The 15,862-nt window shown below is 38.8% G+C and overlaps 1 long non-coding RNA gene across 1 annotated transcript in view; it reads left to right on the forward strand.

Moving 5' to 3' along the window:
• The first annotated feature begins 2,429 nt into the window (after nucleotides 1-2,429).
• LOC144010705 (uncharacterized) overlaps nucleotides 2,430-15,862 on the forward strand; it is a 54,889-nt gene continuing 41,456 nt past the window's right edge. The window contains exons 1-2 of the long non-coding RNA XR_013281303.1: nucleotides 2,430-2,625; nucleotides 7,616-7,719. This is a non-coding gene — a long non-coding RNA (uncharacterized LOC144010705). The remainder of the gene's footprint in view (nucleotides 2,626-7,615; nucleotides 7,720-15,862) is intronic.

Raw genomic sequence — 15,862 nt, forward strand, 5'->3', positions numbered from 1 at the left:
GCCATCAATAAACAGAGCAGGCGAGCTGGACGTGAGCGACAGCTGAACCAATGAGGAGCGCCTTGTCTGGAGTCTGGACAAGCTCGGCCCTTCGTAACGCAGGTAGACGACGCGTTTGTTATGGTTGAGCCTGGGAACAGACGCCGCTCCAACACTTATCAACCTGCCTTGTGAGGCACAAACTTTGGGCTCGGGCCCGGGTGAGGTTGGATCATGAATATTACAGAGGTTATGGGACAGCTTTATTACTTTGACAAACACCGTTTCTGCCGTGGGGGCTTAGGTGGGAGTACAAGACGGCCGTATGCCTGCCTTGATTGCTGCGCAAAAGAGAGGCTGCTGAACTTTTTACTCCATTGCGTGACTTTGGATTCACCCTTCCGAGTCTACGTCTTCACCAAATGAGCGTTCATCTTCGGAACTCGCGGTTCAGCCAGCAGTCACATGTCCTAAAATTGCGCGGGGGTGAAAGGGTGCAGGAAGTTGGGGGGAAATATTGTGACTTGGATGACATACTTTCGGGCCTTTTTTTGGCGAAACATTGACTTTTACAAAGAGATGAGTAAAAAAAAAAAATGATTTGAATCGTAATTCCACATAATCGTGTGTCGTTCTTGAAATGTCGAGATACTGTATTGATACTGATTATTGTATTGTATTGTATTGTATTGGTACTGATATTGTCTTTTATTGGCGAAATGCATTCCCCAAATATTTATTAATTTACATTATTTACGAAAGAAATATTATCACATGAATCGTGTTAGACTACCTGTGCCAAACTTTAGACATGGTTCCTTCCAGTACAACTTATTACATTCTTTTTGTTACCACTTTCCTGTATTGTTTTTAGTTAAATACACAAATAAATAAATAAATAAATAATAATTTTACTCAACATCTGGCTACTTTATACATAATTTGGGGCTTCATTATTTATTTATATACAGTATAAAAAAATATTGCCTATAGGACCACGTTTTGTCAAAATATATAGTATCTTTGCTTCACTGTAAGACAACCAAAATAACAGAACCTCTCAGGTGCAGTATCAGTGACTACAACCACAAACAATACACATATTGTTAAATTTGTATTTATTACATGTACATGCTTTATTAGCTTTTCACAAGGCAGATTTATTGGTGAAAAACAATTCTTGTACTGAGAGGCTCGACAGATTGTGCTGCAGCACAAAGAAAGGCACACACGCCCTCTTGTGGACAATGAGAATACTGCAATGTCAATCCAGTACCCCTCAGCATTTTTTTTTGAGAACTAAGAAATTGTGCACAGAATTGGTCCTTTAATTGTAAAACAAAACAATTTTTTTTTTAAATCCTTGTTTTCCAACTTTTTGCTATCTCCCCAAGTTCATGGTAAGCTTGTAAAGTCCATTAATAGAGACGAATGTAAATCCTCAACTGACACACAATCAAATCATTGACCCGAGGGTCACCTTGTGAACCGCTGTGCAGGATAAACCTAGACCTCCGATTCTCCCATATCCCAAAATTGTAAGCTTTAAATGAGACCCCACAACCTCACTCCCAACGCCACAAAACTTGTGAAATCATGATCAAATTTAATAATGTTTTTATCTAAGTTATTATTATTATTATTATTATTATTATTATTATTATTATTATTATTATTATTATTATTATTATTAAAGATAATACAGATTATTAAAGGATGTAGTGGCGTCACAAACATTTTCAGTAGGTTATTATTAGGATTGGGGGAATGATTAACTGCACAGGATAGTTCATTTTTAAAGAAAATATTTTAATTAATTCAATTTAAAATGTATTGTGGTGACGGCACAGAAATAATAAGTGTAGGCCAAAGCAAACAAACAAACAAACAAACAAACAAACAAACAAACAAACAAACAAACAAACAAACAAAACGTTATTAGTCTGACATCTAGCGTTGTAATCAGGGAGCACAACGCCACCTAGCGTTGTAATCAGGGAACACAACGTGTATTATTTTGGCTTTTCCCATCAGTAGTGCAACTGCAACAACAACAACAACAACAATGAAAATAATACTTAATCCCACCTCTACAACATAGTGGAAGAGATGTTAACCCAAATGTAAAACTGTCTTTCAAAGTGAGTGTCATTCACGACGCATTAAGGTCAGTAGCGGACCATTACAAAACTACGCAATTGCCTAGGGCCTCAAGTTACTAGGTGACCCATAAAATTCCTCACACACTAATGATCAATACTGATTTTAATTATTTGCGCACATTCATTATGTTTTTGATTAAAATCCTTTCGCTAAATGCCAGCAGAACGCTTCTCTTATTATGTCTTGCGGCTCTTGGTGCTCCCCCCCCTCCTCCCCCCAGCTTCCACTACATTGGATCAGTCCATCTTACTGCGCATGTGCGGAAAGTACCAGGAAGCCGGCGGCAAAACAGAGCGAAAGGCGCGAAGAGCGAGTGAAGTAAGGCGAAAGTAAAATAAAAAGAAAATGAACAGAAGGTATCCTAGCGGGGTTAAAAGGAGGAAGAAGAAGGAAGAAAACGCTTTATTTCCAAGTTACCAAAAATGACTACATTCTTCTGCGTCAGCGGCTAGTAGTAGCAACAACAGCAACGACGCAAATCTAGTGAGTATCACGTCTGAAAACTGTCCAACTGGTGATCTTTTTCCTGTATTTATTATTTCTTTATCCCATTGAACTTTGGAATGTGTATACAGTATGTGTTTTTAGTGCTTAATGTATAAAGTTGTGCATTTAAAACATTAGAAAATTAGTTACAATGTGTTACAGCTTTGTATTAATTTGCTTTCAAAGTTTTGGCTGAAGAAGTCACCCTTTGCAAAGTAATACTCTTTCACTTTAAGCATAATTAAAATAAATAAATAAATAATAAATAAATAAATAATAATAAAAAAATTGGGGTGTATATGGTTTTCACTGAGGAGGAAGAGTTTGAAATACGCAACCAGCAACAAGATGTATAATCATAGAGTAGAGCATGCAGTACTTATTTATTTTATTTTTATTTCTTCTTCCTTTTTTTTAAATAACCTGTTGCTTTGTGTGTTGTATTCTCTTTCCATGGGGTGGCACTGCAAATTTTCCAACAATAAATAGCTTTAAAAAAAAAATACTGTTAAAACAACAGATCAGCTTGACTGGCTGCAGAAGTGAAGGCCGCTAATGTCCTCCGTCCTGCTGTTAGGAGAACAGAATGATGGATTCAAGCGGCCCGCTTGCCAAACTCACAATTCTGTTCCACATTGGCGAGTGCATCAAATCTGTCGTATCGTTTTAACTGCTTTTCGACTCAACCTTTTTCCATTGTGCTCCAATGTTGGATCCACCTCGTTCCATTCCGCAGCCCTTTGCTCATTTGATGCTGAACTGACATCATGAACCAACATCACGGATGAGAGGACAATGAAATGTTTCTTTCCTTTCCTTTAAAAAAAATAATAAGAAAGACACTCCTTTAAGGACAATGATGGATTCAATCAATATGACAGCTGATAAAATGCATCTTGGCTTGTTTATCCTGTTGAAAATGCAGACAGATTTTGTCAGTGCGAGGGAAGATGACATCATCACATCTGAGATTAATTACAAAAGCAGTTTGGGAGGTAGCGAGAGTGATTTATCATCACTGATGATTTGTGTTCTTATTGGGCCTATTGTGTGTATTGTTCCCCCATTTATATCCCAGTGGGGTATACAGTATAAAAATAATAAAAAAAGGGGGGATGTTCAATGTGACAAGTGTAGTGTCTGAAGTGCTGCCTTCACAAGTGAAAATCAGGCACAGCTGCAGGATTTTTTTTCTCCTCTCCTGGGGGCTAAAGGTGGGGTTAATCGTTACATACGGACGCTACAAAATCATTTCTAAATCTATTTTAGAATATAAAATAAAAAGGGGCTTAACTCTATAGCGCCACCCCTGGTGAACATGCTGAATAATGATGATTGCTATTACAGTAAAGTGTCAAACATTGAGAAAACATTGACCCACCCGCCAGACTAACAGAGACTCCCTCGTACGATCACACTGGGTGGCAAAGCTTTGGCACGCCACTGGAACGCATGCCTTTTTCATGGTGTTAATGGACTTACTTAACTCCTGGGCCTTGAATGGTGTTTTCCACCGAATTAAAGTGTCAGGGCCCACAAATCAGCGGGGATGACTGTAGGCGCTTGTGGGTTGTGTGTCCTTTCTTAATGGTTTGTTCACCGGACGCATGAAATTGGAGACTTTCAACTGACCTGGTGCTACTGAGGCCCAGTTTGTACTTTTTGCTTACGCCGCCACACATCGTTCTATGACAGCCATTTTGCAACAAAGCCATGAATGAGGATTTTGTGCATGTTATACCTATTTCCTGACCGCTGATCAGTTTTTCTTGTGTACGTTATACAATCTCTATTTTGTGGTCACAATTGAGTATTTTGTGGCAACAGATTTGCATTGTGTAAACACATTACGTCTATATTGTGGCCACAATTTTTGTTCCCCACAAGTTGTTCCCCCCATGTCTGTTCTTCTTAATGATTATGAATCGATTTTTGACTCAGAATGATTTTCGGTTCAAAATTTCTTGACAATGACCTCTGCTTCAATCTATAGATGTGCAAAGAATAGTTATGATCTACTCTAGTCTGCATTGCAAAACAGAATGACAAATGGAGAAATTAAGGTGTCTTTTTTGGGGGGGGTTACATTTATTAAATTTTGAATTGTAAGATAAGTGTTTTTTTTTGTTTTGTTTTTTTTTGTTGCAAAAACGTGGACCACAACTATAAATTTTATAATTTTTAAGAGTATATATAAATAAATAATCCCATGACCCTTGTGAGGAATAAGCGGTTCAGGGTATAGATAGATAGATAGTAGGGATGTAACGATAAGCGTTATATTACATCGTGATATTAAAACTGCCACGATACCGTTGTCGTCATGTTCACGATATTTAAGTGCAACACATCTGTTACAAAAAGTCAGGTTGATTTCCATTCATGCAGTTCTTGCACCCTCTGGTGGCTAGTTTTTGTTAGTGCAGTTAAATTTCATTAGGGATGTTTTGGCCCCTTCTATGTTTAAAATAAACACTAATTGTCAGATGAATTGGAACGTAACATGCCTGTGAGGCAAGTCAATATGTGGAGGAACTGCATTAACAACATAATAATAATAAAAGATAATAAAAACATAACAATGTTCTGTGCAAAAGTACAATATTGTTGTTGTTTTTTTTTATATAAGCTCTTTTTTTTTTTTTTTTTTTTTTACATTATTGTGACCTTTTTTAAATATCACCAACCTCCCCACAATATCATGATAATTATCGTATCGCGAGCTTCATATTGTGATATCGTATCGTGACGTTTGGATATCATTACATCCCTAATAGATAGATCGATAAAATTGATTTAGAATATTGTATATCGATTCTGATTCGCAGTAAATGAGAATCTCGATTCTTATGTGAATAGAGTTTTTTTGGCACTCCTCTAATGCATATATACACGCACAGTAAAAATTATCATAATTATCATTGTTAACACGCACAACCTCTTGTAGAATTTTGGCAAAACCATAACATTTACTCAATGAATTGAGTAATCGAAAAATCCCTCGGCATTCGCGTTTCCGAAGAATTTCCATATTACAGCATGCGATACTCCCTGCTCACAGCGCTCCTACGCAGCCAAGCTGCCCCGGTAACCGGATAGCCGAAGGGATTGTACTGCAGCAGATGCAGCTCGGTGGTGGAAGATGTGAGCACCGCTGAATGTCTCCTGCTTTTTTTATTTGCGCTCAATTAGGGCAGAACATAACTCAGTACTCCATTATCACTTCGGCAAAGAGCCACTGGAGGCTGGCAACTAATGCAACTGCTCCAAGGCTTTGCTGGTAATCAACAGTTATAGCTTTAAATGTTTTAGTTTTACTGGCAGGAACACTAGGCAAGGCAAGGCAAGTTTATTTGTATAGCACATTTCATACATAGGAACATATTGATAAAAACGAATACAAGAGAGAATATCAAAAGTGTTTATGTGGTTTGATTTGGTGTTTAACCCCTTCAGTAACTTTTTATTCAGTGTTTTTACGGCCCACTTGGAAGTGCTTTATTTTGTTGTTGTTCAATTTCGTCCCTGCTAACTGCCAGAGGTGGTGCCCAACAGCATGAGGCAATGTCCCCTTACACGTTATTTTAAGACCACCTGAAATCCATTTTGAGGGCCCAGAGGACAATGACCAAGGACAGAATGACATCGATTAGGGCACACGGGCTAAATAATAAAAATGCTCTGATCTCACATGTAGGCTTTCAGGAGTCTTAAAAAAAATGAACTTGTCCTACAATTCTTTTCCAATTACAAAATGTAAACCGCAAACTAGACAGATGGGTGACGGTCATTTGCCAAGATCTTAGACGTTTCATCATTTTGCATGTGGGCGGTGCATGACGGTGAAGTTTGATGACTGGCTATAAAAGACAAAAGTCCAATAACTCAACCCCACAATGTCAGAGCCCGAGCCAAACATATTGTGTCTGATGAACGTCCCACAGATGTGGTCCATTCGCCTGTTGCTTCAAAACCAGTGATGTAAACTAAAGTCTTAAGTTGATTTCGGGTATTCAGACAGATGGTGAAGCGTGGCAAATTAGCTTTTATTTCACCAACATGTGATTGACAATCAAAACAGTCTTGAGATGATGAGAATAACCATTCTGGTCAGTTCACTGTCACTACAACACAGTAACACTTATTAAAAGCTAGCTAGCTACCGACCTAGCATAGCACTAGCAGTGAATGGAAACAAACTGTAAAGCAAGGCTTTTAATATAACCTCCACAGGTGCTTATAAAGCTAGCTAGCTAGCTACCTACCGAGCATAGCGTTTTCAGTGCTATGCTATAGGAACTGGCTCAGTGGCTATAAACAAGCTGTGATTCAATAAAGGCACAATTACAAGAGTACACCAATACACTTTTAGTCCATTTACAGTTATTCTATAGACCCCTGACGTGTTATAGTGTTTATTATGTGGCAGTAAAGAGTCATGTGAGAAAACGAGAGACCTTTCCCAACACAAGTGCAGGCTATTTTAATCTATTGAATCAAAGGGAAGGCAATATCAGTGCATAAGCACAGGCTGCACGCACACACAAAGGTCTCAAGATTATTTTGGCAAACGTTGAGTTTATTATTTTGTTTTATGGGGCTGGGAGGTGGGAGTGGGGCTTGTTTTGTGATACGGCGGCTCTGTTTGTGACTTTGTGAGAAAGGAAGCGCGAGCAAGATCAATACATCCTCTTCGTAGATTTCCAGCGGTGTGTGACGTGCGTGCGGGGAAGTGAGCCCGGCCGAGGATACTCCTGCTTGTTATGGATTTGACATGAACTTGGCCCTCCGCCCCTCACAATGTGATGAATGTATTATTTAATCTTCCTGTCTTTGTTAACCTCCTTTTGGAAGCAGGCGCAGCGATTCTCTCACTGTGAGTGGATGAAACAACATCTCCAAGTTGACCTTTAGATTCTGATGAAGTATAATAATAGACATTAAATAAAATAGAAGCTCACTACTGGAAATGGTGTTTGTATTTCAGGCGCACGTGGGTCACCTGGACAACAGGGATTTCAATGAACATGCGAGGTGCGGCGTCACTTGGACATCTGCTACAATGAAAGCCTGTACAGGGTCGCAGGAAGTGTAAGCGAGTCCCCGTACTTCTGCTTTTGTGCAATGCACTCTCGGGAGAAATTAAAATGTTGCAATCATGAGCTCAAGATAACACAAGTGTCACTTGGCTCGAAAGAGTGAGTTCAACTGCAACGCACTGCAAATATGGTGGACAGGTGCGAAAACACTTTATTAAAGCGTCAGGGCCTTTTCTGCTGGCCTAAATGTAAAGCGACAGTCCCATATTTGGTACAGTCCCGACAGAACCTTGTGTCCCAAGTCTCGGAGGATTTTGCTATTGTTTTGTTACGCTTTTATGCAGGTCCTGTCCCAGTTTTTTTTTTTTTTTTTTTTTTGTGCGTTCAGCATGCCGATTGTTTATAGAAGACCAAAAATAAACCAATGAATAAAAGTGAAAATAAAAATGGATCTACAAAAATATAACAACAAAATATACACATAAATAAAATAAATGCAAAAATAAAAACGAGACTCAAAAAATTAAACCAATATAAGAATAAATATAGAAATAGAATTATAGAGCAATCTATAAATAAAAAGGTTCTGCTATTTATTTATTTCATGCTGCAGACGCTGTCAGCATGCGTCATGAATTAGTTTTCAAATGAGGGGGAGTCCTAAGCGTGTCTTGGGTTGGGTTGTTATAAATAGTTCATGGTGATAATTTATTTGTAATTATTGGGTATGATTTGATTTTTCAGCGAAATTGTAGTGTCTCAGTTTTGAAAATCTGGTCATATGAATTTTTGTCCAATCGGATTTCAGCCTCTATGTGCTGCCATGTCAAGCAGGGCTATAATGTGTCTCCCAAGTCATTTAACACAATAAAAAAAGTCAAGGAGAAAAGTTTATTTTAATGTAGTCCCTAGATAAGCTAACATCTAGCCTTACTTCTAATGTTTGCTCTTCTACTACTACTATTCCGTGAATTGTCCTACTGTTTACATGCCCTTGTGGAACCAGGCTGCCTCCCGCAAGTCAGTATTGGTACTACAACAGACATCTGGCGTGGGGATGGAGACAAAGGGGGGGGAAAAAAAAAAAGATATGTGCAAATGAAGATGAATGAACAGCAGAGACAGTCAGAGAAGGGAATAAAAACAAAAGTAAGAACTGATAAACAAAGTCACTTGGTTCCAAGTATAAAATCACTGAGCGCAACACAACTTCCATGAAATGATATCTTTTAACATTTGAATGCAGTTGGGCAGTTCAGACATGTTTTCGCAATTCATTCATAAAACCACAAATCCTTTTTTGAAACAACCCCTAATAAGCATTGCAATTTTCTTCAAGAGCTAATACAAAATCTACGGAAAACAGGCATCTTTGTGTGTTGAGCTTATGATTACATTTTCCGTCTCGGTCAGGTTAATGCAAGACATCGTATCGTTTTTCTTCATCTCTATAATTTTCCCTAATTGTCTTTTGGTTAGTTCCTTATAGTGATGTACCTCGAAGGAATTCTAATGATTTTGCAAGGATTCAGTCCATTGTTAACAGCTCAACTGCGACGAAAATATTTTGGTCGAGTAAGGATTGTTGGTTGAGGCCACAACAGGATTTTTATTTATTTTTTTTAAACATATCAGTCAGTGATTCACACGTAATTTCCTGAAAGTCAAATGTGTTGCTCCTTGATTTATCTCATCTCACTTCATCAATAACAATTACACAATTATAAAAATGACAATTTGTTCAAAAGATTTTGAAAAAAAATGGCTTGATGCGTTAAAGCGTATTCCAATTCACCTTGTAGTAGCGTGCGTGCGGGAAGAAGTCAGGCTAAAAATAAACGTCTTGCCAGCAGCCTCACACAATGACAATATTCTTTGCAGTTTAGAGACGTCAGAGCGTTTGGGCAGGAGCCAGTTTGACATCCTTAAATGGGAAACATTTCGGTCATCTTTGGGTCAGAGTCATTTCATTGGACGCAGAATTCCTTTTATGAGTTTTCAGTCACTAAACGGTTACTTCGGAAACCAATAGGACACGGGAGTTTTGACACGGCAACAGTTGTTTCATCAGCAACAGCTGTATTTACATGTATACAGTTTTATATCACCACTTTTTATAGGCATTTAAAGAGGCGAAAACACTGTAAATGTAACTGTTTTTGGTCACGTGAGGTAGTGATGTAATATATGTATATATGTAATGTATGTAAACCGGTCCAAGGACTAGTCCTTGACTAAAAGGCCAACATTCTGCTTTAAGGCCTGACATAACAGTGAAGGCTCGAGTTAGCTCTGAAAACCACTTGCGAGGTGAACATAACAAAATCCATCTGCCTCATCATTGAGTATCGACCTCTTAAAACTGCAGTTACCCCCACACCGCTGGAGACAATACCACAAACCGAGCCAGGAAGCTCAAGCCCTCCGATGATTTACTGCTTTCCCTCCTCGCTTACAGAACAAACCTCTGACAAATCCACACAACCGTCTTAAATCGAAATAATGACACCTTTCTTTCTTTACAAGGTTGTCCATATTAAAAAGCATTTGAAAGGGATAATTGAGCAATGCCTACGGGCCAAGATCTGTTCGACACATTTCTGGAAGGAAGTGAATGTCAATACATATGTTTCTGGTTCTTTCTGCCCTCAATGATCCATTATATGACAGTGGATCTGGAAGCTGGAGTTGAGCGGTCTCCAATGTCTCATCATGCACATGCCTCAACAGCATGCCCCCATCTGGCCAGGATACCGGAGGTTTGGAGTTATGCTCACACTCAGTGTTGGAGATGACTTAATAAAGAAGCTTGAAATGCCCCCAAAACTCAGCTTGCACACACAGAAAAAACATTTTCACCCAATCTATCTGCACACTTGCGAATGTTTTGCTGAGTTTTGCGCTATCCTCCGCAGGGCAGGTTTTCCATGGCCCCCCAGGGGAGGTTGAGATTAGCTAGAATGTGATGAGATGGTGACAAATATCCAACACTCCCTCACATTGACGATACGGTATGCAAACCACAACGGAGAAGAGGATGACTCCGATTGGGCCGGAAAACCAAACAAAAAAAAAAAAAAAAAAAAGAGACTCAGTCAGGAAGCAAGATATCCATTTCATGGCTCCGTCTGTTTAGCTGCCACCTGTTAGACATGATCATTACCACGGTGCAAGGGGCGGAGGGGGCTCAGCCGGCCACATTTATATCAACAAGCCGGGATAAAACTGTCTAATTATCCCCCACGGCCCCCCTGTTTGGCCCTCGCAACTCTCCTCCTGAGCTGGTACCATTTGCCTGCCGGGCTTGCGGCCAACTTGTGCAGGATGGCATGTTAAAGCCCGTCCTAATGACATCTCTCTTTCAATGTCAGGTTGTTGTAAAATGCTTTGGGCAGCTTATGCACAGTATGCCCAACTTGTCCAACTCAATGGAGGATCAACAATTCGCAACTGACAATCACAAATAAATAAATTTAAAAAATGATAGTATTTTATATTATTTTGTAGGCAACACAAAATAAATTATATATTTTTCCGAATTATTTTTTAGGCCCGGATAAAAAAAAAAATGTTTTAATTTGCACGTGATACAAGACTGGATTAGATTTTTGATATTGTTTGGGCCATACATTTTTGTTCCAGCGCAAAGCACAGTCTAACATAGCATAACGTAAGAGTCTAACGTTTCATCACCTGTGACATCACTTAACCGTTTTTTTCTTTTCTTACTAGTCTAAAATCTAGTCTACTTTTTGTCACCAAATGCGCTGGGGGTGCGGCAGCTCTGTTCGCCGGAACACCCAGTGAAGATAGCGCATCTACCAAATTCACAAACTAGACGGCATGAAAATGAAGAGGTGACTGTCTATGAAAATAGGGAACACTGTATTTATGTGATCTGAAAGTTTAATAAAAGCTGTTAGTAAAAGATAAGCTAACTTGTTAGCTGCCACATTCAGTGAACAGATATTGCTACGCAAATCATTGAAAGACGAACAAAATAAGAAATTTATCTTTAGTACACTAGTCATCATGTGGTATTCTATGTGGACATGAATAAGTAAAAAACAATGCAACTGCACAAAGGGACCATGATGAAAGTGGTTCTTCCATGTCAGACTAGGCATGAAGTCGATTACTATCACATTACAACACATTTGCCCTTGATGTCATTGTGTTTTGGACTGATTCTGGCGGCTAACAAGCTAACGTAGCTTTATTAATGGCTTGTCGTCAAACTCAAACAATTTGAATATTAAAGTCAAATTAGTCCTGCCCTTATTGTAATTTTTGGATTACCAACGGAGTACGTGCCACCAGGTCAGTGACGTACTTCTAATCTTATTAGCTTACAGCAAACTAGTTTACGCTAACTTCCTGCTCTATTCACAACAGTTGGAACATGAGCAGACAGAAAATTTTGAGTGCTTTAACTACCAGGAAAAGGAGTAAATATAATGTGAGGGCTAATTTAGAGTTCCATAAATCGAGGGGTGACTGAAGTCACTTTGCAACGTATCAACTCCGCATGCAAGCGTAATTAGCTTCTATCGTTTTCATAAAGAAACTGTCCTTCCACAGAATACGAAGGCTTGTTGTATGTAGTAGACCATTCGGGAAGGATCAAATTCGTTGTATTGCTACAGATAGACAGGTTTTAGTCTCAAACGCCGTTATGTCATTTCAGACAAGCACCGGTAAACATGATGCTAACGACCAGAAATAATGAAGCTTTGATTCTCAGTTGCAAATTGAGAGAAGACCAAACATAAACACCTTGCACCTGTGCAAAGCTGACAGTGTTCATAACAGTTTTGATCGCCACAGATGGAATGTGGCGGGTAGCAGCGGGGATTCTGTGTCCTCGAGGGAGGTAGCATTAAGGTCTTAATTAGGACGCGGGGGGGGGACGAGTCAGAGTACTCCGGCATGACGAGGGACGCAGCAATGGGAAACCGGAGCGGATCGTCTTTCCTAGTTCAAGGCTAATTGCTGAAAAGGGAGCTGACATAGATGTGCAGGCGGTATGTAGTATGATCATGTGAGGTCACCGCCACTGCTTGTTGGACTAATGTGTGAGCCTTTGGTAAATCCTTGTTGTTAAGACACTTCCGATAAGGAACATCAGAAACGTATTCACCCAGGATTGACAAATAAACTTTTTGTTGAGAATAGGCTTTTGAATATTAAAGCGGATTTCTAATACACAACTGGGGACAGAATTGTCACTCAGCAGAAGCTGTCATGCACTGTGGCGTGTTTACTTCCAGGAATCCAGTCATCCCAGGATCTCTGATGAAGCGGCAGCTGTGGCAGATATGATTACTACAACTGGCCGCAAACTGGACACGGGCCTAGAGTTAGTAGGGCATTGTATTAACAGGGTGTTAATATATAAATATTAAACTCAGTTTGAGGCAAAAGATGTAGAATTGTGTAGTTGAGGCAGACATTTTGTGAAAACGTGGTCATGCTAGCTGGCTAACGCTAACTACGTACATAAGCTTGCATTGCCAGTTATGTGCCTCACCTCCACCTGTGTTTGACTTTTTTTTTCTTCTTTTTTTTTTGACGGTTTTATTTATTTCTCTCAATACACGTCGACACCATTAATGGCAAAGTTCACAATCACCATGAAAACTACGCACAATGATGCAACGACATGCGTCTTAGCGCCTAGTTAGCCCAATCGATTTCCTGGTTCACTTAGAATTTTTATTGAAATAGTCCTCTTTATCACCTTTTGCCTTTACGAGACCAAGATGACACCTCACGATTAATCAAACGAATCTCACCATTGAGAGGCTTTTAAACAGGATGTTTTTAAAGGGAAGTGACCACTGAGTTTACAGTGCATTAGCAGGTTGCAAGTGAGAGAATGGAAGAGTCACAGAAAAGTATACAAATGGACATCTATAAGTTTTAAAGCAATATTAAAGCAAAAAACAAACAAACAAACAAAAAAAAAACGCGGACAACCGAACATAAGCATTGGCAAGTTTAGAGAAGGTCAAATGAAGTTCACCTGGGAAAGAATACAATGCATTTGATTTTCATTAACTTTATTGTAAAAAAAAAAAAGAAAAAAAAAGTGCATGTACACGGTTTGGTTGCCAACTGCCAATCAGCTCGTTACCTCCCTGCTTGTGCTGTTCAGCTGTTTCTTGTTTTGTGATTTGCCTGTATGAGTATTTCATTCTCCTGGTTTTGGCTGCACTCCCTTTTGTTTGCTTGTGCTTGTTCTAGTAAGGATTGTGTTGAGATACATTTTGAGTTTTATCAATTTTGAATCACAGAACAAGAATGGAGAAAAAAAAAAAGTATGCCTATTTCAGCATATGATAAATCACAAACTGATTGATGCCAGGCAGTTTGCACTTAGGTTTCCGCCACCATCCCAAGTTTATAGCTACCTTATATCCTTCTGTGAATTTGAGGTGCGACTGTGAATGTTTTATCTTAACTGGCTGAAACAATTGTTAGGGTTATCCAAAAGCCCTCCAGGGAATATTTCTAATAAATGACATTATGCTGCGAAAAAGCTTTTCCCCCTTGGCCTTTTCATTGACTTCATTTTGAAATTTTTCTTCCACATACCAAAATTCATAGCCAAATATTACAATGTGAGCCTGGAGAGATAATTCAGTGGACGACTTGACAATTGACAGTGTACAAACTTTACCGTGTAGGCCGCAATGAAAATACAAGTGCTCATCTTTCTCTTTCAAAGACAGTCACTTTAAATCAAATTAATTTCCGTTTCGGCTGATGTATGTATTATTTATTTCTCTGACTGATTTGTCTGAAGTTCCTGTTGGAAAGACAGCTTGTTTTTGGATCCAGAAATCAAAATGTTACCTTGTACTTACTGTTTCCCCAGTAGAAAGCAAAATATCCCCTGCTTTGAAGCAGTTAGTGCATAGAGATAAAAATCTATCTGAACTGGGATGACAGGGCTCCACTGGGAGCAACTAAATTGAATCTAAGGCTGTACCCGACAGACCACAGGATATGCCTGCAAAACGTAGAACTATCAAAATGGTGAAAAAGTCTGTTAGTGCCCATTCATATAAACTGTCTTGTAATGTTCTCAGGCCCTTAGAGGATTACTTGGGGAAAAACTACAGGAAGGGGAGAATGGTTTTCACATAACTTAATCTTTTTTTTTTTTTTTTTTTTAAACACACTATGGCTTTTCTCTCCTCCCTGCAGTTAAATGTTGTATTCCACCGGGTCCCGGAAGGAAGCAGCCCAGTAAATCCCTGCTGCAAGACTTAAAACGGAAACAGTATCTTAGGACAGGTGAAAAACTTAAAGATAAGTATGTCCAGGCCCCTTGCCTTTTGTCTCCAGAGGGTAATCATCCAGCCACACAATGTAAAGGCACAGGCGTCGTGTTTAATTTTAGCCAGGCAGGAAGCTATAATGATGAAATAACACTCGCTCGTTTTTGAAAACAGAGATCCTCCTGATGAAACATCTTGCACTTGCTGGGTTATAAGCTGCCGGCTGGTTTTTAAGACTTAGTTTTCGGGCCAATTTGCAACCTTAAACAGTGCATGTGTAACATTTAAAACCAGGGGGTTCTCTTGAGGTGGATTAGGAAGACTTTAGTCGGCTGTAATGGACTAAGCTGATGTGTGCACTTGTAAGGTTTTATTTGGAGGAAGGTAAACAATGAGAAGGTCTTAAAGGGTACCCATATGGTTTTATGATTTCAATTCAACTCAAGTATTATAATACTTGATTGAATTATTGATTTCAACTACCGTCAGACGAGAGTTGTTAAAAAAAAAAAAACACTTTCAAAAGTTAAATTTTAGTGTGGACCAACTTAGACACTTTTGAAGAGTTAAATTTTACTCTGTAGTATTTTTTGACTATTTAAGAGTGTACTGTAAAATGCTTAATGTTAACGTTTATAGTTTCAACGAAAGCAACTCATTTTGTGTGTTAAAAACACTAGGTGGTGTAATATTTTGAACTAAACTAGTGTAGTGTAAAACCAGCAATGACCATTATTGATTAGTGTAAATTTCAGTTACCCTCAGAGATGTTTTCAACTCCATCTCAGACTTAAAAAAAAAAAAAAAAAAAGTAGTATTTTTTTCACTCTATACCAGAGTAAAAATATTTAGTATTAATATTTTTAGTGTATGTTTAGTGTGGAGCAATATACACATTTGTGAGGTGTT

Source organism: Festucalex cinctus, chromosome 21, assembly GCF_051991245.1.
Source record: "Festucalex cinctus isolate MCC-2025b chromosome 21, RoL_Fcin_1.0, whole genome shotgun sequence".
Lineage (NCBI taxonomy): Eukaryota > Metazoa > Chordata > Actinopteri > Syngnathiformes > Syngnathidae > Festucalex > Festucalex cinctus.